The sequence below is a fragment of the Nymphalis io genome, chromosome 6, assembly GCF_905147045.1.
Source record: "Nymphalis io chromosome 6, ilAglIoxx1.1, whole genome shotgun sequence".
In the NCBI taxonomy this organism is placed as follows: Eukaryota; Metazoa; Arthropoda; class Insecta; order Lepidoptera; family Nymphalidae; genus Nymphalis; species Nymphalis io.
Genome location: NC_065893.1, coordinates 1,327,977 through 1,352,373, shown reverse-complemented (window position 1 = coordinate 1,352,373; position 24,397 = coordinate 1,327,977). Strand labels below are relative to the sequence as shown.

The following is a 24,397-nucleotide window of genomic DNA, read 5'->3' as shown; positions in this document are numbered from 1 at the left end:
AATTTTTGGAAACACATATAAACATATATACATATAACTTAAATATAAACATATATACATATAACTTAAAACAGTTTTCATATATTGAAATGAAACGAATATTTTCATCATTTACATTTATTGTGACATCTCACAAAATGCATTTTATCATCATAATGCTTTTAAATTTTATCCGTGATGTCGTCCTTGGAGATTCCTAACAAGCATGCAGAAGCATGCGTTGTATGCACACACTCCTTCCACAGAAGACGGGTTGCATATTTGATTACACATGCGGTTACAATCGTCGTTATTTATGCATGGAACGTAGGTACCTGAAAATAATATTCATTTTTACATTTATAATACTGAATTTTTTTATTAAGACGATATTTATTTACATAACTATGTACAGTCACTTTTATAATATACAAAATTTAAAAAAAAAACACATTTAAACAATAATTATACTGATAATAAAGATAGTGATAAAATTCGGAAAATGACCACTGAGTTTACAGTTATAATTTTGTGATTATAATTCATCTCGTGCTCGGCGGTGAAAAATAATATGTGCATGTGTGGAATGCCATTCTGCCAAATGTGGCACCACCAACCCAAAGGGAGGCAGCACGGTGGTTTTCCATAATATCCTAAGTTAGATATACGAGTTGTATGATACTGATAAACATGCCCCATACATACCTGTCATCCCCTGTTTCCTGTGTTTGCAGAGGAAAATGTCACAGGTCTATCACCATGTCTCATACTGATTTATTAGATGACAGAGGGGATGAGACATAGTTCGTGCGCGTCAATTACGTTAAAAAATCGTTAAAAATATTATAAAAGTTATATTGCAAAAAGGCCTTTTTTAAAAAGAATACAGAAAAAAAATTAAACTCTGTCACTCACTATTTCCAATAATGAATGTTGTTCAAGTGCCTTTAAAGATTAGAAAACGGACGCTTAAGCTTAGTCATATAAAAAATATTTAAGACAAGATAATTAAATTAATTCTTACCAGCCATAACATATGTTACGGAGATGATGGCTAAAACCAGAACAGCGAAGTACTTCATGATTTATTTTTTAACAAGCGATATGTCACAATGCATCTACAGGAACATGCTGCTGTATTTATACAAATGTCAATAAAGCGTGAAGAAAATAATTCAATTTAATCGAAATGCCTATCGATGACATTAATTATGAGTTGGTTAACACGCCCGACTTCTTAAAGTTATTATAAAAAATTTACAATAATTTAATTTATTATGATAATTTTATTCATATGAAATTTATTTGAATTATGAATTATGTGTAACGAGAATATAAAAAAAAATTATGGCCTAGTCCTCCTGACCACTCGTGACCGAATTCGGTTACGGCTGTCATTTTTAACGGAGACTAGGACTTTTACTCGTGGTACGAGCTTTGTGCAAGTTCGTCAGTACTTGCTACTATTCCAGTATTTCCAGTTCCAGTTTGAAGGTGAGTGAGCCAGTGTAATTACAGGCACAAGGGACATAACATCTTAGTTCCCAAGGTTGGTGGCGCATTAGTGATGTAAACGATGGTTAACATTTCTTTCAATGCCAATGTCCATGGGCAGTAGTGACCACTTACCATTAGGTGGCCCATTTGCTCGTCCGCCTACCTATTCTATAAATAAAAGGAAACTACGTTTGAGATAATACATTGTGCAAACATTGGTGCACTCTCATAATCTGATAGACGCTTCAATACGACCAAACTGAGTTCAGGCGGAACCAAGGGGCGTGCTTTCCGAGGTACGCAGTAGTAGCAATATGTATTGCCTACTTCCATACAGGCTACAGAGAATTTCATGATAGTAAGTAATGATGATAGTTCCCAGGAATGTTTTATTTTACTGTCTTCGGATTTGCAGCCTATAGATTACCTACATGTGAATGTTTCATAAAAATAAATTGGTAGAATAATTTGAAAAAAATAATACAAACGACAAATAGTATTATAGAATTAAATTATATTATATTATATATTATAACATAGTAGTGTTGAAATCAATTATTTCTTTAACCATAATGAAATCTGGTACTTAAGTAAATTTATTCAGTTACGGCCTTAACTTGACAACAAGCGCAATCGTTAGCGACGCACCATGCGTACTTTACTATGAAGTGAACCGAATATTTTATCGATATCAATTTCTATAAATAATAGTATTAACCCCATTATAGGTATGTAATATCAACGTGCTACTAGTCAGTCTCATCATAATGAACAATGCTTATTGTTCATTATGATGAGACTGACTCATCATGTAATTTTATAGTACAACAGTAACAGCCTATTAATGTTCCACTGCTGGCCTAAAGCCTCCTCTCCCTTTTGAGGGGAAGGTTTGGAGCTTATTCCACTACGCTGCTCCAATGCGGGTTGGTAGAATACACATGTGGCATAACTTCAATGAAATTAGACACATGCAGGTTTCCTTACGATGTTTTCCTTCACCGTCAAGCACGAGATGAATTATAAACACAAATTAAGCACATGAAAATGAAAGTGGTACTTGCCCGGGCTTGAAACCATGATCATTGGTTAAGATTTACGCGTTCTAACCACTAAGTCATATCGGCTATGGATTCAATAAAATTGGTTTGAAGGTTTGAAATTCGACAAACGGCATATTCAGCAGTAACTCTATTCCACCGATTGATTTGTATACTTTGGTATTTTTATTATTTTTATATATATCTTATATTTAATTACTTTTTTCATGTGCGATTTCAATTTAATTTTTTATTTTTATTCGATAAGTTAACTATATGCATTTTCTATTTTTATTTGGAAAAGCTTAATTGAAATGTATTTGCGGGAAAATACTTCTCTATAATTTTTTTATCTATAAATGTGATTGCCGGCAAGAACATGTCAATTTTAACCGAAGATTGCGGGTTCAAATCAAACACGATTGAATTTATTTATGTTTATAATTCATTTCGTACTCTGTTGTGAAGATTGTGAGGAAATCTGCATGTGTCATTTAAAATTCAGTCTAATACGTATCAGTTGAAATCAAAACATATTTGTTCTTTATCGAATGAAAGTTTATAATTATTTATATTTTATGAAATTAGTAGGCGAACTGGCAAATGGACCACCTGATGGTAAGAGGTCACCACCGCCCTAAGACATTGGCGATGTACAAAATATTAACAATTCCGTTCAGAACCATAACATCTTCGTTCCCGTAGATGTTATGTCCCTGCTAGTAGTTACACTGGCTCACTCTCCTTTCATACCAGCAGTATCTGATGATTGGGTGGTACCTCTCCAGACGAACACCAAGATCTACCACTAAGTTTATTAGTAGATAAATTAAACAACTTGTTGGTTATTTAGTAGCATAATCAGTTAACTTAAAAAAGAACTAACATCCCTTATTCTTCTTCTTACGGAGAAGCCATAATCAATGATCCAATTTATTAAACAAAAACCAAATTATTGTTGTCGTTAACTTTTATTGCATTAAGATTTATTTATAATATTTATGTACTATTAATTAATTACTACTTGCATTTGTGATTTGTTATTGGTCCAGAATAATTATTGGAATAGCGATGCAACGGGAAAATGCTGCTAGCATTCTTGCTTATACCATAGAATGTGCTCAGGAATTACACGAATTGATTCCTCCCGCCCCCTTTTACTATCGAACGGTCAGGCAAACGCGACCAAAGCGCCATAGGTTCACAGTGAAAATTCCCCACCTACGTACAAAGCCCTTCGAATCTACGTTTATCATTAGCAGTGTGAAACTTTGAAATACTTTGCCTAAATGTATTTCCTGATAGGTACAACGTTGATGTCTTCAAATCTAGACTAAACAGGTTTCTTCTAGGCAAGCGTGCTACATCCTAGACCGTGTCATGCTTAACATCATTCAACGGTCAAACGCTGGTTTTTTTCATTCAAGGTTTATACAGTAACTATTCTTAACTTAGATATTTTGTATATATACTTGTTATATACTATAATACTGTATCTGTAACGGCATTCACCCTGTTCCTAAATACATACAATACTTGTATAAAATTTTACTATTTTTTTAAATCTTAGTTACTTTTTTTATTTAAGAATGGTTCTGAATATAAAACCTATATAATCTTTATAAAATTATTCTAAATGTTTGGCAATGTAAAATATTTACCGAGGTATTTTACATACGTTATTAAATATTTTACATACGTAATTTACATTTTTTTTATTTTTTTTATAGAATAGGAAGGTGGACGAGCATATGGGCCACCTGATGGTAAGTGGTCACCAAACGCCCTTAGACATTGGCATTTTAAGAAATGTCAACCATCGCTTATAGCCAATGCGCCACCAACCTTGGGAATTAAGATTTTATGTCCCTTGTGCCTGTAATTACACTGGCTCACTCACCCTTCAAACCGGAACACAACAATATCAAGTATTGCTGTTTTGCAATAGCAATACTTGATATTGTTGTATATAATACTTGATATAGTTTTGTCATACGTTAAATCCATCGAAAGCACCACAAAGTTCCATGTTGGGAAGGCCCAGTGACTCATTTTGGGATCTTCCCAGTGTATTATTTTGATAAAAAATATTAGTGAGAATAAAAAATAACTATGTTGTCTGCACAGACGTGAATGCTCTATTTATATATATCAGGCTATGTTGTATGGGTAAAAATTATTGACATGAGAAACGATTATAATATATTGGTTTCAAGGAAGCGGCTTCTGAACACACACGGCATATGCTTAGTGAAGACCATTTTCGATATTAACAAATCTCAAATAGTCGCTAAGTTAAATTTTAACGACCTTACGTATAAGAGCTACTCAGCTGTTTAGTTAAACACAGATTTATCTCTTTTTGTCATTATTGATTTGATATTCGAAAGAAGAACACAGCATTGTTAAACTAATCACCTGTTAATCTTATGATTACATTATTTATTTATTTTTATATTATTTAATGACTGCTTTATTGGTCTTTTAGCTACATATAAAGTAGCAGTCAGGATCTAATGCTTTATCCGATGCTGGGTTCAAATCCCAAGCTAATAAAAAATTATTGAGTTTTTCTGTCGAAAATTCTCAGTAATAACCAGGAGTCTGGAAGTGCATACACTCATGTGCCATGAAAAACTGCTGCTGGTGCCTGAACACCTGAACACTCTCTCGGAACACTGTGTCGGATAGCCGTCCAATGGGATTATGAGTGTGAGAGAATAGAAAGTGCGCCTGTGTTTATATACACACACCTGTGCACTATAATACTTCCTGCGCAGTTGTCCAATCTCCTCTGAGATTGTCCGCACTAAACAAAATTGGTCATCAAATCATTCTTTAATATGAAACTCTTCGGGATTTCGTGTTTTTTTTTTAAATTGTAGGACAAATAATTATACCTCCATGTAAATTTTTGCTAAAAAATGAAATAATAGAAAAATACATCATCTAAAACATATTTACATGTTTTTATTTTATTTTGTAAAACTAAATTTATTTAATATTACATTGAAACATAAATATTATATCTAAGTTAAAATATTTTACACGTTAACACAGAAAAATGTATTTTTTTTATTATTATTTAAGTCAAATTTAAAATAGTCCCTCCCGATTCCCACCCGACGCAAAGCTGCCCATAATGTAATATAAATAGAACTGTATAACTGAAAAATGTAAATAATTAGAACTAACTATGGAAAGAGGGATATAATGTTCGAAGGAGTGCAAATTTATAATAAGTTAAGCGATGAAATTGTAAACAGAGAAAGTTTTACAATATTCAAGAATCGCCTTATCAAATATATACAAAGTAACTATTACTAAAATAAATATCAGTTAATGTGGTCTCACCGCTATGCGTTGCATTGTAAGTTTTTATAGCATGCGTAATTATTACTTTTCTAATACTACGTACATCTTTTTTAATATTGTTAACTACTTTAATTTACTGTATCCGAGACACTATCTTTATTTTTAACTTAAATTAACGTAAAAAATTGTATATTTCTCATTTTAAGTGAATTTTTTGTATTCTTTATGAGAAATAAATGTCTATAAACCGAATGTAGGCCGCATTTCCGCGCTGTACGGCAACGGACAACCTCTGTACCAAATAGGACCCGGAGCTACTGTCAAGTCCTCTCTCTCTAAGGTAACAGCCAATCTCCCTTATTAAAGTAAGGGCATCCGACCCCCAACATCCCGACGTCACGAACGCTAGTGGCACAAATAAATTTTTTTTACAAAAGCGGGCATACTTCTCCCGCTTTCTCGCTGCTGCACTCTCAGCAGCCGCCCCAGCCTTCCGTGTGGTGTATTTACATGTTGTATTTATCTATAGATTTATTTTTTAACAAGCGATATGTCACAATGCATCTACAGGAACATGCTGCTGTATTTATACAAATGTCAATAAAGCGTGAAGAAAATAATTCAATTTAATCGAAATGCCTATCGATGACATTAATTATGAGTTGGTTAACACGCCCGACTTCTTAAAGTTATTATAAAAAATTTACAATAATTTAATTTATTATGATAATTTTATTCATATGAAATTTATTTGAATTATGAATTATGTGTAACGAGAATATAAAAAAAAATTATGGCCTAGTCCTCCTGACCACTCGTGACCGAATTCGGTTACGGCTGTCATTTTTAACGGAGACTAGGACTTTTACTCGTGGTACGAGCTTTGTGCAAGTTCGTCAGTACTTGCTACTATTCCAGTATTTCCAGTTCCAGTTTGAAGGTGAGTGAGCCAGTGTAATTACAGGCACAAGGGACATAACATCTTAGTTCCCAAGGTTGGTGGCGCATTAGTGATGTAAACGATGGTTAACATTTCTTTCAATGCCAATGTCCATGGGCAGTAGTGACCACTTACCATTAGGTGGCCCATTTGCTCGTCCGCCTACCTATTCTATAAATAAAAGGAAACTACGTTTGAGATAATACATTGTGCAAACATTGGTGCACTCTCATAATCTGATAGACGCTTCAATACGACCAAACTGAGTTCAGGCGGAACCAAGGGGCGTGCTTTCCGAGGTACGCAGTAGTAGCAATATGTATTGCCTACTTCCATACAGGCTACAGAGAATTTCATGATAGTAAGTAATGATGATAGTTCCCAGGAATGTTTTATTTTACTGTCTTCGGATTTGCAGCCTATAGATTACCTACATGTGAATGTTTCATAAAAATAAATTGGTAGAATAATTTGAAAAAAATAATACAAACGACAAATAGTATTATAGAATTAAATTATATTATATTATATATTATAACATAGTAGTGTTGAAATCAATTATTTCTTTAACCATAATGAAATCTGGTACTTAAGTAAATTTATTCAGTTACGGCCTTAACTTGACAACAAGCGCAATCGTTAGCGACGCACCATGCGTACTTTACTATGAAGTGAACCGAATATTTTATCGATATCAATTTCTATAAATAATAGTATTAACCCCATTATAGGTATGTAATATCAACGTGCTACTAGTCAGTCTCATCATAATGAACAATGCTTATTGTTCATTATGATGAGACTGACTCATCATGTAATTTTATAGTACAACAGTAACAGCCTATTAATGTTCCACTGCTGGCCTAAAGCCTCCTCTCCCTTTTGAGGGGAAGGTTTGGAGCTTATTCCACTACGCTGCTCCAATGCGGGTTGGTAGAATACACATGTGGCATAACTTCAATGAAATTAGACACATGCAGGTTTCCTTACGATGTTTTCCTTCACCGTCAAGCACGAGATGAATTATAAACACAAATTAAGCACATGAAAATGAAAGTGGTACTTGCCCGGGCTTGAAACCATGATCATTGGTTAAGATTTACGCGTTCTAACCACTAAGTCATATCGGCTATGGATTCAATAAAATTGGTTTGAAGGTTTGAAATTCGACAAACGGCATATTCAGCAGTAACTCTATTCCACCGATTGATTTGTATACTTTGGTATTTTTATTATTTTTATATATATCTTATATTTAATTACTTTTTTCATGTGCGATTTCAATTTAATTTTTTATTTTTATTCGATAAGTTAACTATATGCATTTTCTATTTTTATTTGGAAAAGCTTAATTGAAATGTATTTGCGGGAAAATACTTCTCTATAATTTTTTTATCTATAAATGTGATTGCCGGCAAGAACATGTCAATTTTAACCGAAGATTGCGGGTTCAAATCAAACACGATTGAATTTATTTATGTTTATAATTCATTTCGTACTCTGTTGTGAAGATTGTGAGGAAATCTGCATGTGTCATTTAAAATTCAGTCTAATACGTATCAGTTGAAATCAAAACATATTTGTTCTTTATCGAATGAAAGTTTATAATTATTTATATTTTATGAAATTAGTAGGCGAACTGGCAAATGGACCACCTGATGGTAAGAGGTCACCACCGCCCTAAGACATTGGCGATGTACAAAATATTAACAATTCCGTTCAGAACCATAACATCTTCGTTCCCGTAGATGTTATGTCCCTGCTAGTAGTTACACTGGCTCACTCTCCTTTCATACCAGCAGTATCTGATGATTGGGTGGTACCTCTCCAGACGAACACCAAGATCTACCACTAAGTTTATTAGTAGATAAATTAAACAACTTGTTGGTTATTTAGTAGCATAATCAGTTAACTTAAAAAAGAACTAACATCCCTTATTCTTCTTCTTACGGAGAAGCCATAATCAATGATCCAATTTATTAAACAAAAACCAAATTATTATTGTCGTTAACTTTTATTGCATTAAGATTTATTTATAATATTTATGTACTATTAATTAATTACTACTTGCATTTGTGATTTGTTATTGGTCCAGAATAATTATTGGAATAGCGATGCAACGGGAAAATGCTGCTAGCATTCTTGCTTATACCATAGAATGTGCTCAGGAATTACACGAATTGATTCCTCCCGCCCCCTTTTACTATCGAACGGTCAGGCAAACGCGACCAAAGCGCCATAGGTTCACAGTGAAAATTCCCCACCTACGTACAAAGCCCTTCGAATCTACGTTTATCATTAGCAGTGTGAAACTTTGAAATACTTTGCCTAAATGTATTTCCTGATAGGTACAACGTTGATGTCTTCAAATCTAGACTAAACAGGTTTCTTCTAGGCAAGCGTGCTACATCCTAGACCGTGTCATGCTTAACATCATTCAACGGTCAAACGCTGGTTTTTTTCATTCAAGGTTTATACAGTAACTATTCTTAACTTAGATATTTTGTATATATACTTGTTATATACTATAATACTGTATCTGTAACGGCATTCACCCTGTTCCTAAATACATACAATACTTGTATAAAATTTTACTATTTTTTTAAATCTTAGTTACTTTTTTTATTTAAGAATGGTTCTGAATATAAAACCTATATAATCTTTATAAAATTATTCTAAATGTTTGGCAATGTAAAATATTTACCGAGGTATTTTACATACGTTATTAAATATTTTACATACGTAATTTACATTTTTTTTATTTTTTTTATAGAATAGGAAGGTGGACGAGCATATGGGCCACCTGATGGTAAGTGGTCACCAAACGCCCTTAGACATTGGCATTTTAAGAAATGTCAACCATCGCTTATAGCCAATGCGCCACCAACCTTGGGAATTAAGATTTTATGTCCCTTGTGCCTGTAATTACACTGGCTCACTCACCCTTCAAACCGGAACACAACAATATCAAGTATTGCTGTTTTGCAATAGCAATACTTGATATTGTTGTATATAATACTTGATATAGTTTTGTCATACGTTAAATCCATCGAAAGCACCACAAAGTTCCATGTTGGGAAGGCCCAGTGACTCATTTTGGGATCTTCCCAGTGTATTATTTTGATAAAAAATATTAGTGAGAATAAAAAATAACTATGTTGTCTGCACAGACGTGAATGCTCTATTTATATATATCAGGCTATGTTGTATGGGTAAAAATTATTGACATGAGAAACGATTATAATATATTGGTTTCAAGGAAGCGGCTTCTGAACACACACGGCATATGCTTAGTGAAGACCATTTTCGATATTAACAAATCTCAAATAGTCGCTAAGTTAAATTTTAACGACCTTACGTATAAGAGCTACTCAGCTGTTTAGTTAAACACAGATTTATCTCTTTTTGTCATTATTGATTTGATATTCGAAAGAAGAACACAGCATTGTTAAACTAATCACCTGTTAATCTTATGATTACATTATTTATTTATTTTTATATTATTTAATGACTGCTTTATTGGTCTTTTAGCTACATATAAAGTAGCAGTCAGGATCTAATGCTTTATCCGATGCTGGGTTCAAATCCCAAGCTAATAAAAAATTATTGAGTTTTTCTGTCGAAAATTCTCAGTAATAACCAGGAGTCTGGAAGTGCATACACTCATGTGCCATGAAAAACTGCTGCTGGTGCCTGAACACCTGAACACTCTCTCGGAACACTGTGTCGGATAGCCGTCCAATGGGATTATGAGTGTGAGAGAATAGAAAGTGCGCCTGTGTTTATATACACACACCTGTGCACTATAATACTTCCTGCGCAGTTGTCCAATCTCCTCTGAGATTGTCCGCACTAAACAAAATTGGTCATCAAATCATTCTTTAATATGAAACTCTTCGGGATTTCGTGTTTTTTTTTTAAATTGTAGGACAAATAATTATACCTCCATGTAAATTTTTGCTAAAAAATGAAATAATAGAAAAATACATCATCTAAAACATATTTACATGTTTTTATTTTATTTTGTAAAACTAAATTTATTTAATATTACATTGAAACATAAATATTATATCTAAGTTAAAATATTTTACACGTTAACACAGAAAAATGTATTTTTTTTATTATTATTTAAGTCAAATTTAAAATAGTCCCTCCCGATTCCCACCCGACGCAAAGCTGCCCATAATGTAATATAAATAGAACTGTATAACTGAAAAATGTAAATAATTAGAACTAACTATGGAAAGAGGGATATAATGTTCGAAGGAGTGCAAATTTATAATAAGTTAAGCGATGAAATTGTAAACAGAGAAAGTTTTACAATATTCAAGAATCGCCTTATCAAATATATACAAAGTAACTATTACTAAAATAAATATCAGTTAATGTGGTCTCACCGCTATGCGTTGCATTGTAAGTTTTTATAGCATGCGTAATTATTACTTTTCTAATACTACGTACATCTTTTTTAATATTGTTAACTACTTTAATTTACTGTATCCGAGACACTATCTTTATTTTTAACTTAAATTAACGTAAAAAATTGTATATTTCTCATTTTAAGTGAATTTTTTGTATTCTTTATGAGAAATAAATGTCTATAAACCGAATGTAGGCCGCATTTCCGCGCTGTACGGCAACGGACAACCTCTGTACCAAATAGGACCCGGAGCTACTGTCAAGTCCTCTCTCTCTAAGGTAACAGCCAATCTCCCTTATTAAAGTAAGGGCATCCGACCCCCAACATCCCGACGTCACGAACGCTAGTGGCACAAATAAATTTTTTTTACAAAAGCGGGCATACTTCTCCCGCTTTCTCGCTGCTGCACTCTCAGCAGCCGCCCCAGCCTTCCGTGTGGTGTATTTACATGTTGTATTTATCTAATTTTACCCAATGGGGGTCCATTACATAAAAAAAAATATAATAAATATATGTATGTATGATGTCAAATGAGATTCCTAATTATTATTATTTTTAGTATATTTGTATTCTTTATTTTTAAAACTGTAATGGATTAAGATTATTTATTTATCCAATAAATCATTATATATCTAATATAATCGTAGATAAGTTAAGTATCTAATTAGTTAATTCGGATATAATTATTTTTATACTTGTAGAAGAAAGAGTACAAATTATCTTTATACATTTGTAAACTAACGTTATTCTGTTTTATTTGCATTATTTTGTCACTTAAGCGTTCACTTAAACCGATCATCGATAAAATTAAAAGAACTTATTATTAATTCATTTTCAAATTATTTATTTTAATATGTTTTTGTTTACATTTCAAATGTTAACAAATGCGCTGTTAAATTCAAGGGCGTACTGATGGCAGATTTGATCTTGGATTTGGAGGGCTTGATTGACTAAGAAGCGCGCAATAACAGTTGTAGTTGGAGCAAACGCCTATTGTAGAGTACAGGTCGCATTTCCGGTTGCACATTCGATCACAATCTTCATCGCTGTAACATGTCACAAGCTGTCCACCAACACTACCTGGACCTGTCAAAGAATATACATTGCATATTTTGTCAAGTTACTTATCGGTTATTTTTAAAAGAGCACAGCACCAATTTTGCGTTTGAGGCATGAGAGTTTAAAAATTACCTATTTGCAGACTGTTTCTAATTACAGGAAGGCCAAAGCCACTAGACCAACGAGTCAGTTTCTCTTGTTCGAGTATCCACAATCAGTCACGATGACATGTACATTATTTTTTGAGCTAATTTATATAAATATATATATTATATTATATATATATATATATATATATTCTAAAGTTGGCAGTACATAAGGGATGGTTTATATTTTATTTCATTATTGTATATTGACGACGGTGACCACTGACCATGATCTGCATGGTTGGGTATCGATTTTATATAAAAAACCTTAAATATATTAAGTTACCACGAATAAGCAACTGACTGTTAATAAAGCTCAGATTCGTGATAAGATAAGAGAACATTAAGCTTCTGTACCGAAGTACTACAATTACAAAATATTAATTAATAAAATTTGACGTTAAATTTAAAAGTCTTACCAGGCGGTGGCGGAATCGCCATAATACTCGTAACTGCGAGGATTCCAAAAACGAAAACTGCCAAGAACTTCATGATTTAATTTATAACAATACGCCCTTATGTCGCAATGCATCTGCACAAACATGAAGCTGTATTTATACAAACATCAATAAAGCATGGAACATTTAATTCAATTTCTTCGAAACGCTTATCAATCACGTTTATCGACTAGCTGATTGATTCAACTGCGTCTATAATATGTTCTTTTATACATTATAACACAAATGTTTTCTTAATCCTGAAATATTTTAAAAATTATATAAATCACTGAGCTCCGCACAGCAAACAGCAGCGATGTTCATATTATACATATGGTGTTCATATGAAAAACATAATACGTCTTTTAATATATTGTAAAAGATTATGTACCATATACTGATTTATTACGTATAGCCAAAGTTTGTCACATAATGACGAATATACATATTTTATTTAATAATCGAAAAAGCATTTTATTACGATTTTGATATATTAAAAATCACTTATTACGTATTAGTGTTACCAATTAATGTAATCGATTATCGATTACCTGGTCTACAGTAATGCAGTAGTACTGTATACTGTGTAAACCCAACACTATTTGGGAAAGTAGGTACATTGTACATGGTCGCTGTACCCTTTTTTTAATGCGGAGGAAATTTAATATATACCCCATATAATAATATTTGACCCTTACCTACGAGAGCTATCTCGGTTAGGTTGTTTAAAAAAACGCTTGTACCACGTAATAAGAGGGCCGAGTAAAGAAAACTTCTCAAAGAATGTTTGGTGCTCTACCAATTCCGCATTGCCATCTCCTTCTAAACTATGACAGATAGAAATACTAGAAGCGAGCCTATGATATCACCGTTGCATCAGTTATTGTCCGAAGAATGCTCACCGCTATCTAGGAAATATCATGAGGAAATTACTAACCCTTGGATTTGTACCGAAGCCAAAACGCACGTATATTCTTGTCAAATAAAAACGTGCCTAACCCATCATTTGGCAAACGTGAAAACGTGAAATATGTTTTTAGGGTTTTTGAAGGTTATCTAGAGTCATCGTCAATTTTATGTGGATAGGGAGTTTTATTCCATTTTAAATATGTAAGAAATGCATTTTTTGGATAACGTGTATTTTTATAATCTAATTTTCATATTATCAAGTCTGACTAAATGTTCATTCAATAATAATATTAGGTTATTTTCAATCTATTATAATATTATACACTTCCTTATGAGATAATTTCGTTAGTCATATAAAAAAAAACATTTTGCAAAAATTCAGATTAAGCTATTATAATATACTCCCAATAATTTAGTTTAATTTAATTATGAAATAGTTTTTTTGAGGTTATATACAGCGCAATGTTTTTTTTCTTTATTTTATCTCAGCACAGCAGCACCATCAGCTTGTCGAGGCTGTCAGGTTGCCTTCGCGCTATATGACCAGTCCTTGTATAAATGAATTTCATGGGAGGAATAATAATGTCCTCAAGACCGATTTCGGCCACGGTGGCTAATCTTGAGAAAGATTAGCCAACTACGCAGGAGATATTATAGTGCACAAGTGTGTGCGCAAACACAGGTGCACTCTCTATTCCCTAACTCTCATAAGCCGATGGGACGGCAATCCGACACGACCGAAAAGAGTTCAGGCGCAGGAGCAACGGCTTGTTTACTTACTTTGCAAGGAATGCCCGCAAGTTTTTATGATTTTTGTTACGTGTACATTACATTACATTAAATATATACAATTTTAAAAAGCCTGTGTTGTGATTTTTATGTCTTTTATCTTATTCGTTGTTGGCACGAGTCAATCCAATAGCATTTTTCGGGTCACAATATTAATGGTATATAATCTTCTATTTGAATTTGGGCCAATTGGCGTAGTTGGTAGCTACTTGCCTTTCACGCCGAAGGTAAAAGATTCGATTCCCACCCATGACAGACATTTATGTACATGAAAATGTCTGTTTGTCCCGAGTCTGGGTGTAATTAGCTGTATAAGTATGTATTTACAAAAGAAAAGTAGTATATCTTGTAATAATAAATGTAGTTGTCTTGTTTCCATAGTACAAGCTCTGTTTAGTTTGGGATCAGATGGCTATGTGTGAATAATGTTCCAGGATATTATTATTATTATTACTCTAAAAATGTGTTAGTGTTGGTATGCCTATAATATGAGTAGGATAGTAATTGGAATAAATATATTAAATTTCAAAATCATTTCGATGTAAATAATATTATTTATAGATTCACTTCACAGCTGACTCGGATAGCGGCGCATTGGCGAGTTTTAACTATGCTTGAAAAAAAGTCAGAATACTAGCGTTTTATTGAGTTGTCACACACGAAGCGCTTCTATATAATCCTTAGCATTATTGTATTAAAGGGACATACTCATGAAGAATGTTTTCCTAGAATACCGTGCACGAGAATAATTATTGACAAAATTAAATACATGAAAACTCATATATACATATATATATATTCTATATATTCTAACCACCATTTCAGCTCTACTCTCTTATAAAGGTTGTATTGGTAATTGGCATTTTGTAGAGACAACAGTTAATTTTCTTGCATGAAGAAAAGGACACGCGAACCTCAAAACAAATGTTTAAAGATCCCTGTGTTATATATAATATTCGTAACTGTATTTTTCTTTCTTTTTTACTAATATGCTCGATGAATGTTACCTTGTTACGCCGATAGGCAATTATTGTAATTATTTTATGTTCTCATGTAAGTGAATATGATTCTTAATGAGAAATAAAGTTTCTTTAACACGAAAAACTTTTAATCAAAAAATCAAATGTATGAAGGATGTATGAACAGTTTTTTTTTTTTAAATGAACTATCAAACAATTTATTTAGACAATTCGACATTTTTTAATACAAAATTTTGTAATAATAATCAAAATCAATTTTCATTAGAACAATTTTTTTATTCCCTTTTAAACAATTTATTTCGAAGGTAAAATTGTTAAGTATTCATTAACATTTTAAATGTCAAAAAATACTTTTTATATTCAAGGGCGTGACGATAGAAGTGGTCCTGGAATCGGAGGAGGCAGTGATGGGTTTACAAGCGCGCAATAACAGATGTAGTTGCTGCATACGCCTACAGTGTTGAGGTCGCATCTTCGGTAGCACATTCGATTACAATCGTCATTGCTGTAGCATGTCGCGTAGCTCGAACCTGAAAACATAACGTTATTTTTATTAAATTATTATACTCAGGGTAAACAGGTATTCATATATAGTTCTGGCAGCATTTTTTGAAAACCTCTATGAATTGATATTATTCAGCAATCAATTTCTAGTGATCATAATATATTCGATTCTATGTTAGTTGGTGTTTTATGAAATTATTTAAATATCAACGAAACATTGTCATTGTACATGGGTGACGATTGATTGACTCGATGAAATAGACGCATTGGACACGTTTTAGGTCATGCCAGTCAGTTTAGACGTCATTATTAACTGACGGGTTAACATTTATGAAAATGATCTTTAAGACTTAGCAACTGATTCCTTACTAGTCATTTTCATAAAACAAAAAAAAAACTTTCAAGGATAAGAATTTGTACAATAACGCTGCTTCATTATTGGATTTTTATGTTAGAAATCTTAATAAAGAAAATTGTGATCGCTGAAGTTTAATGAACTCTAAAAACTGATCACTTGCTTGCTTATGTAACGTCCTTTAGTTTCTTACAATGTGTTGATTTTTTATGTAGCATTATTGTAGACTGCTACCAGTGGTAAAGAACGTCATTGATCAAACCATACTATATTTGAAAGATTATTGAAGTAAAAAGAAATGATATTATTAGTGATTTCCTTATTATTTAGATTGAAAAAAACTTACCCTGTGCCATAACAGTTGTTACAGCGACGAGGCAAAAAAAGAATATGATGAAGTACTTCATGTTGCCTCGTTAACAATACTCTTATTGTCACAGTACACACACAATCCCAATATTGCTATATATACAAAATTTAATTAAGCATAAAAGATTGAATTCAATATCGCCGAACGTTAATCAATTTAATTTTTGATATAATTTTTATAGGCATTAAGAGCATTATTAAACGTAAGTGTAAAAATCAATTTTCACAGCTGCCATATAACGACATCTCACGACTATGCTCACGTCAACCATGCGTGTCCGTGCTGGGATGTGAGTTTTCATCCCTTAAATACAAAATCATTTTTTCTATGAAGCATTACACTTACTTTTTATTTATTGATAGTAAAGTAAAAATTACGACCGACTAGTTTATTTTTGTAATATATATATTTTTTATTTCATATGTTCTGACAAATGAACTAATTGTTGATAATTGTTCACCACTGCCTATTGTCATTGTAAGAAATATTATCCATCCCTTAGATAACTTACATAACAAGGCATCACCATATTTAAGAAATAAGATGTTATGCCTTAGCACTTATAGTTACACTGGCTCACTCATCCTTCAACCTACAATACAAATATTAAAAAGTATTGCTACGTGGCGGTAGAATATTATCAAATGATAACAAATATCCAGAGAGATAGAAGCAGGTGTGTCATTGAACCTAAAATTATTATTAAAAATCGATCGCACCAAATTGCATTAAAAATGCAAGGCATTATTACTACTAGTTTTGAAGCACACAGACAGATAACGTTACGTCTATAAATAATAATAAACGTCACATGTATGTTTGTGACGTATATTATTATTATTTTGAAAGATAAGAATAATGAATATTAACATTGTCCACGGATAAATAAAGATTAAATAAAATTGAATTTAGAATTATAGAAATGACTGTTTTTTATTATTTTTTGATGTAAAACGTCTATGTGCGCTGCTTGGGTGTGGTCGACTTTAACCGATACGAGCTCGATTATTGGCAAAAAAAACATACATTTGACCAGCAAAGCAATAAAGCAATAAATGAATTAATAAACTTTGGCTCAATTTAAAAACTGACTTATTGTAGTTATTTCTACGATCATTTCAAGTAATAGTTATTTACAATAAATATATTTAAATCCCTGCAATGAAACAACAAACAAAACGAAATCGGTAGACGTAGTTAAGAGTCGTTGAAAATGGACAAACTGGTAAAAAAATATCTCGAACAAAGATGAACAAAAAAATATGAATAGAGAACTGCTTCCTTTTTTGAAATGCCTAAAAAGATCTATGACAATCGATAGCAATAATTGATAGACTAACATCAATATTCTTATAAATATATTTGGTTTGAATAAAATGTTCCTCTTACTATATGATCAATGACATAAAATTCGATCACCAGGAAGCCTTCTAGTATTTCATGTTGCGAAATAATAGACTGCAATACAAATATATTCTTAAATACCATAAACATAATGTATATAATCGCATTTCTTAAGTTTGTTTCCTTCAAACGGTTCAAGCAACCGTTACGAAGGTACGATTAAAGTACGCTAACTAACTTAACGAAGTCACGAAGTCTAGTTGAATTAAATTATCAATGTAAAAATCCTATTTAAATTTAGAACAATAGTTTTAAATATAGAGCCCAACAATATGTTGTGACATAATAGCAGCCATTAAATGCGGCGTTATAGTGCAGGTGTGCTTTTAAACACGATTTATAGATTTAGGTGACGATTTGAAAGAATGAAAATTAAAAAATATAAAATATATTTTTTATTTAGTTAAACTTATACAATATAATATACTATAATGAATATGTGTGTGCGTTTTTTTTTAAATTAAATTAATTAATTAAACTCGTCCTCTTCATTCAGTGTACGATATTGAATGAACCTTCAAGAAAAGAGCCCACTCATTCCTTAAAGGCCCTCATGTACCTGCAAGCCTTCCGGTGTTGCAGATGTCCATGGGTGGTGGTAGTCACTTTCCATAAAGTGCCTCCTACCCATCTGCCCCCTCTTATATAAAAATAACTATTTTAAGATACGTCAGTTGATAAATTGTTTAAAATTCAATGACAAAATCTATCTTTAAGGCTAATTTTCTTAAAAACCGCCCCTGTCCGAAATTATTTTATCTTGTTAATATGTGGTTTTGAATGTAAACGTCCATTTCTGGTCTAATTATTTGAAAGCTAATAGTTGTGGCTTTGCCTCGTTCAGACCTTCTTAGTATCAGTTTCGAAACGAGATGAAAGGCGAAAATATTAATTACACAATACATTCTAAGATTTGCTTAAAACCACTTTCATTGCTGAAGATTTCAGTGCAGTAATTGCGTTGTATTTTTATTAGCCGGCTGCAATATAGATTCGGCAATTTTAATTTTTCATTTATTTGTTATGTTTTACTTTCACTGATGATGAGTCTGTTGATCCTGAAATCTTCATCTGCGAATTCATAGCAAATAACAACCAATCCAGAATATGTGCCATATTACATTAAACATAACAACAGTAGTAGCGTGGTGTAACGAACTACATTTTTTTTTTTATATAGAATAGGAAGGCGGACGAGCATATGGGCCACCTGATGGTAAGTGGTCACCAACGCTCTTAGACATTGGCATTGTAAGAAATGTCAACCATCGCTTACATATCCAATGCGCCACCAACCTTGGGAACTAAGATTTTATGTCCCTTGTGCCTGTAATTACACTGGCTCACTCACCCTTCAAACCGAAACACAACAATATCAAGTATTGCTGTTTTGCGGTAGAATATCTGATGAGTGGGTGGTACCTACCCAGACGAGCTTGCACAAAGCCCTACCACCAGTACATACCTTCTCACCAAAAGGAGAAGAACCTTTGCCCAGCAGGGAAGCATAAGCAGATTGATACTTTATTTTTTTAATTATCATCAGGTCATTTATTTTATTATGTAACTATTAAACAAAATAATAATTAAACCAAAGAAGAAAGTAAGACTGTCTGGTTTTTGTTGAATTTATTGTAACCATTGTAAGTTAATAAAGAAAAAATAATAAGCCTAACAATATTTTTATGCCCTCGTTGATGTAGACATGAGCTCCAGGTCGTGCCTTAAAAAGTTATTTGGTTTTCCTATCAATAAATCACATCGAGCAATGTCATGCCACTAGCAGCCTAACCTAAGCTCGTTGGTCTTGTACTTGAAGTTGTTCAAAATCAGATTTGCTATACGATTAAGAGTGTGAGAAAAAGGTTAGTGCACTTGTTTTTCCGGACGCACTTTTGCACGATAATATGTCTCCTTCAAGGATTTGAAGGCCGTCATGGCCGAAAACGAAAAAATTTCTTTAATTTAGTTATCAGTAATATACTTCTAATGTCATGAATTCCAAAAGCTAACTACTCTTAATCTTAAGGAGCATTAAGATTTTTATTATCTACTAACTTAATTTGCGCTGATAATTAACAGAAACTAACTTTTACTTCGCTTCATACATATAACTGGTTAAAATTGTGAAGCAAAAAATTCTCTTTTAACTGATACTTTTACTTTTAAAAATAAAGTATTAAGGTAAAATAATAAAAGAACAATTTTAATGGTTCTTGCGAAAATGCGTGGCTTTTGCAATGTCGCGTCTAAGTATGGCGGTATATGGAGCAAAACGGACAGACGTCCAACGATTCGCTTCAATCGACAAGAACAAGCGATTATTATTATGTCCTCAATAGCCTTTTGCCGGAGAATAGATTTCCATACAAAATATTACATAAAAATATTTTCTTTATAAATTCATATTCAATTTGATGTTGTTAGCTTAATCAAATTTTATTTCCTTCTTTTTCACACTTTATATAATAATTATACGCATATTTATGTACAAAATCATAACAAAAAATATTTTTTACAAAACCTCTTTATATTATTTTGGTACGATAATATTATATCGAGTAAATCGAGACGTCTCAATGATACAATTCCATTTACAAATACCATTTATAAAAAAAGTATACCATTTAATAATGTGGTTTATATTTTAATAATGAAATATTTTAAAGCCATCACTGCTGGCTCGGAAAGAAAAAAAAAATCAAATCTCGAATCGCTTGTCACTTTCAACCGTTAGATTGGCAAATCAACACGTGTAATACGAGATTACCGTAATTATATGAGATGAAATCTTTGTATAGTATGAAATTTTATATTCCATGTAGTCTTGGGTACCCAAAATAATAATTTAGTTTCAATTATTTTAATAATCTAAGCATTATTAACATATTTATATATACAATTCATCTGTATGTATATGTACATACACACGGTATGTCACTGAACTCGTTCGGCTGGATCGATTTTGATGATTTTTTGTGGGTTTGAGTGAGTTTGTGGGTTTTTATTGGACCCGGTAGGTAGCACTGGAATCAGATTCAAATTCAGGATATTTTTAAACAATAAAAAAAATCTTATTTCGTCTCTATGTAGTCGGAATCCGATGTTTTTTTTCTGTTGATAAACTAAATTATAAGATTTAGTTTGAGAGTAAAATGTTATTCAAGATTAAAATATGAAAAAATAAATGAATTTGAAGACCAAGACTTGTCTTGGCAAATTCGTTTATTTTTGTAAATATATTTTTATATATTATATTTTCATCATTCAGTTAATGCTTAAATTTTTTTTTTGTTATAGCGCACAACATTTATTAAACATGTGAGTGACAAAAAAGTCGGCTTTTTTATCGCCCAAATGATTGGAATTGCGATTAATAAAACTATTCCGCGTGATCATGAGTTATATATTTCTTTTTAATTTTCAATTGTATATATTCATATAAATATCATGTAAAACACATTTAGCTTATATAAATAATTTGTTATTACAAATTAAACTATTGAATACACTCAATTGACATTTATACTGATTGGCATTCTGCACCGAATCAGATTACTTACATTCTTTATTTTAAAACCAATTTATTAGTTTATTTTTAGTAATATTTATGTTTATTCTAAATCAAAGTATAAGTTTGTAAATAAGTAACTTTTGAAGCGTCATAAGATTACAGAATAAAGATGTAACATAATATGTAAATAATTATTTTAATACAATTCAATTATTATTTATCCTGTATCTAAATAAATCTCCATCCTTTTCATCATCTATTAATTATTTTTTTTGAACTCAGTTACATAAAATCTATAAGAAAATCTAGCTTATACAATTTCTTAAAAAATAATTATAGGAAAATTACTGTTAATATAAAATAACTATCTCATATTATATATACGAGTATAATATATATATATATATATATAAGTTATGGAAGCTCAGTGCTACTCGTTCTATCTACTGGGTCAATTACACCGTACTTTTAACTGAACTCAAAAGAAGCAAGAGGTTCTCAATTTGATTGTATTTTTTTAATTGGCTTCTCAGAACTGCCATTTACGAATCGATTTGAAACATACGTTTCTTGTTTGAAAACTCATTGTGAATATTTCCCGTTTGGTGTTATTTGAAGTCAGTTTTGCTTAAACAGATAATTGTCATACAAATATGAATAAATGAAAAAAATATGAAGAACACAACTACTCTTACATAGTAAAATTTAAAGCTGCGGGTAGTTGAACAACTCGTAATCAAATAAAACTTACGACTCTTATGACAGATACGGTTGTTGATTTGTCCATTCACAATGTTGTAACTCCGTCACTCCCATTAAACGAAGCCTCCTTTCTTGTGGGTGTGCAAATGACCTTGGCGTTGCACAGTGCGCGTGCGCATCATACGATCAATAAAAAGTTTCATTTGTGGAGGGCGGTGCCGTTAACAGTTACAACTTTTATTATTGATATTGCTTAATTTTTATTAATATTATTATATGTTATGACTTAAATTATTGCTTTAAAAGCTCATAGCATCTAACCTTGTCCATAACCATACGAATACTTTTATAACATTATTTAGAACGTGGCTATTGGATAAAGTCATAAACGTATACCTCTAGCTATTGAATAAAGTTCAGCAAATATTAATTTAACGAATAAATTTATATATATATAGCATATATTAAAAAAAACAATAAAAATTATGTTACAAGCATGATTACGTAGATAAAAATGTGGTGTTTGTTTTCATTAGTTTTGATAATTTTTTTTAAAGAATAGGAAGGCGGACGAGCATATAGGCTAGCTGATGGTAAGTGGTCACCAACGCCCTTAGACATTGGCATTGTAAGAAATGTCAACCATCGCTTACATCGCCAATGCGCCAGCAACCTTGGAAAGTAAGATTTTACATCCCTTGTGCCTGTAATTACACTGGCTCATTTACCCTTCAAACCGGAACACAATAATATCAAATACTGCTGTTTTACGTTGGAATATCTGATGAGTGGGTGGTACCTACCCAGACAAGCTTGCACAAAGCCCTACCACCAGTAAAATATACAAACATAGACCTTTTTTCATACTACTTGTGTGCTAGTGAATACTAAATTAAAAAACTTTATTGAATATTATGAATACCACGTGTTTATTTAACTTTAAACGCACACAAAAATGATTTGAAATATAAATAAGATTAAATTAAGACGTAGAGCAAAAATAAAAAAAAACGTAATTTGAAAGTACGTGTGGCATACGCGATTTCGAAATCCAGTTACGCGATTTAGATTACTACAAACAAAATAAAAAAAGAGTTATAGCTGGGTACACTTACTCATGATTTCCTTTTACATTATAATTATATCATCATATTTTATAAATAGCAATTATATACATACAAACAGTATTTTTGTGCTAATCATGGACTGATAGTTTTTGTAATCACTGATAAAATAACGCAACTGAATCCAACTTTACTACACCAATATAATTTAAGAACAGCTTTATGCTGTAAGAACAATGCGCCTATTACGAGTATTTTTACTAATTCGACAGCGTTGACGTTAAGTACGATTGTATAGGATGAAAACAGCGTCGTCTAGTGAATTCCATACATTTAACATTACGTTATCCATCGTATCCATCATAGGTCCAATTGCAAGTCAGGCGAATAAAAGTTATTGAGTTTTCTGTCGAAGATCCTAATAGCAGCCCGCAGTCTGGAAGTTGGAAGTGTGTACAATCTCGTGTCTCGAAAAGCTAGTACAACGGTTAGTCCTGCGCCTGAACTACTTCCGTTGGTATCGGGTTGTGAGCATCGCATTATGAGAGTGAGGGAATAGAGAGTGCTCTTGTGAGACTTGCTGCCGTGGCCGAAATCGATCAGGGGGACATCACATCACAACGAATAAGTAACAAGCTCCAGCAGTTAACTTTAACGCTATCAAGTATGTAAGACTCGTATCTCCCTCGTGCATATTGTAAACAGACGCTACAATATTTTGATGCGTGTATCATTTATATATTATAATTATTATAGTCGCATATCGCTTTTTGATATTTTATCGTTTTCTGCGTTCAGTTTCGATTTGGTTCAATACTTATTAAGAATCAAATAAAAAAAAAAATAAATACGACTGCAATAATGTTCCAAATGAAATGTAATATTTTTTGTAAATCGATTTTCAATACCATCGTAAAAATATCATACGATGAATTCCTATCAGAATATTTCAATTGAATTTAATAAACTATGC

The 24,397-nt window shown here is 32.0% G+C and overlaps 1 protein-coding gene and 3 long non-coding RNA genes across 4 annotated transcripts in view; 1 reads left to right on the top strand and 3 right to left on the bottom strand.

Moving 5' to 3' along the window:
- LOC126769120 (angiotensin-converting enzyme) overlaps positions 1-24,397 on the top strand; it is a 174,374-nt gene that overhangs the window by 82,892 nt on the left and 67,085 nt on the right. The gene's annotated exons all lie outside the window — the stretch shown is intronic.
- LOC126769185 (uncharacterized) lies at positions 102-1,151 on the bottom strand. Its single transcript, XR_007669342.1, has 2 exons — positions 1,004-1,151; positions 102-314 (listed from the first exon to the last, which is right to left on the bottom strand). It is a non-coding gene; the product is annotated as an uncharacterized LOC126769185 (long non-coding RNA).
- LOC126769186 (uncharacterized) lies at positions 12,019-13,073 on the bottom strand. The gene is made up of 2 exons (XR_007669343.1): positions 12,816-13,073; positions 12,019-12,277 (listed from the first exon to the last, which is right to left on the bottom strand). It is a non-coding gene; the product is annotated as an uncharacterized LOC126769186 (long non-coding RNA).
- On the bottom strand, positions 15,763-16,877 carry LOC126769184 (uncharacterized). The gene is made up of 2 exons (XR_007669341.1): positions 16,717-16,877; positions 15,763-16,041 (listed from the first exon to the last, which is right to left on the bottom strand). It is a non-coding gene; the product is annotated as an uncharacterized LOC126769184 (long non-coding RNA).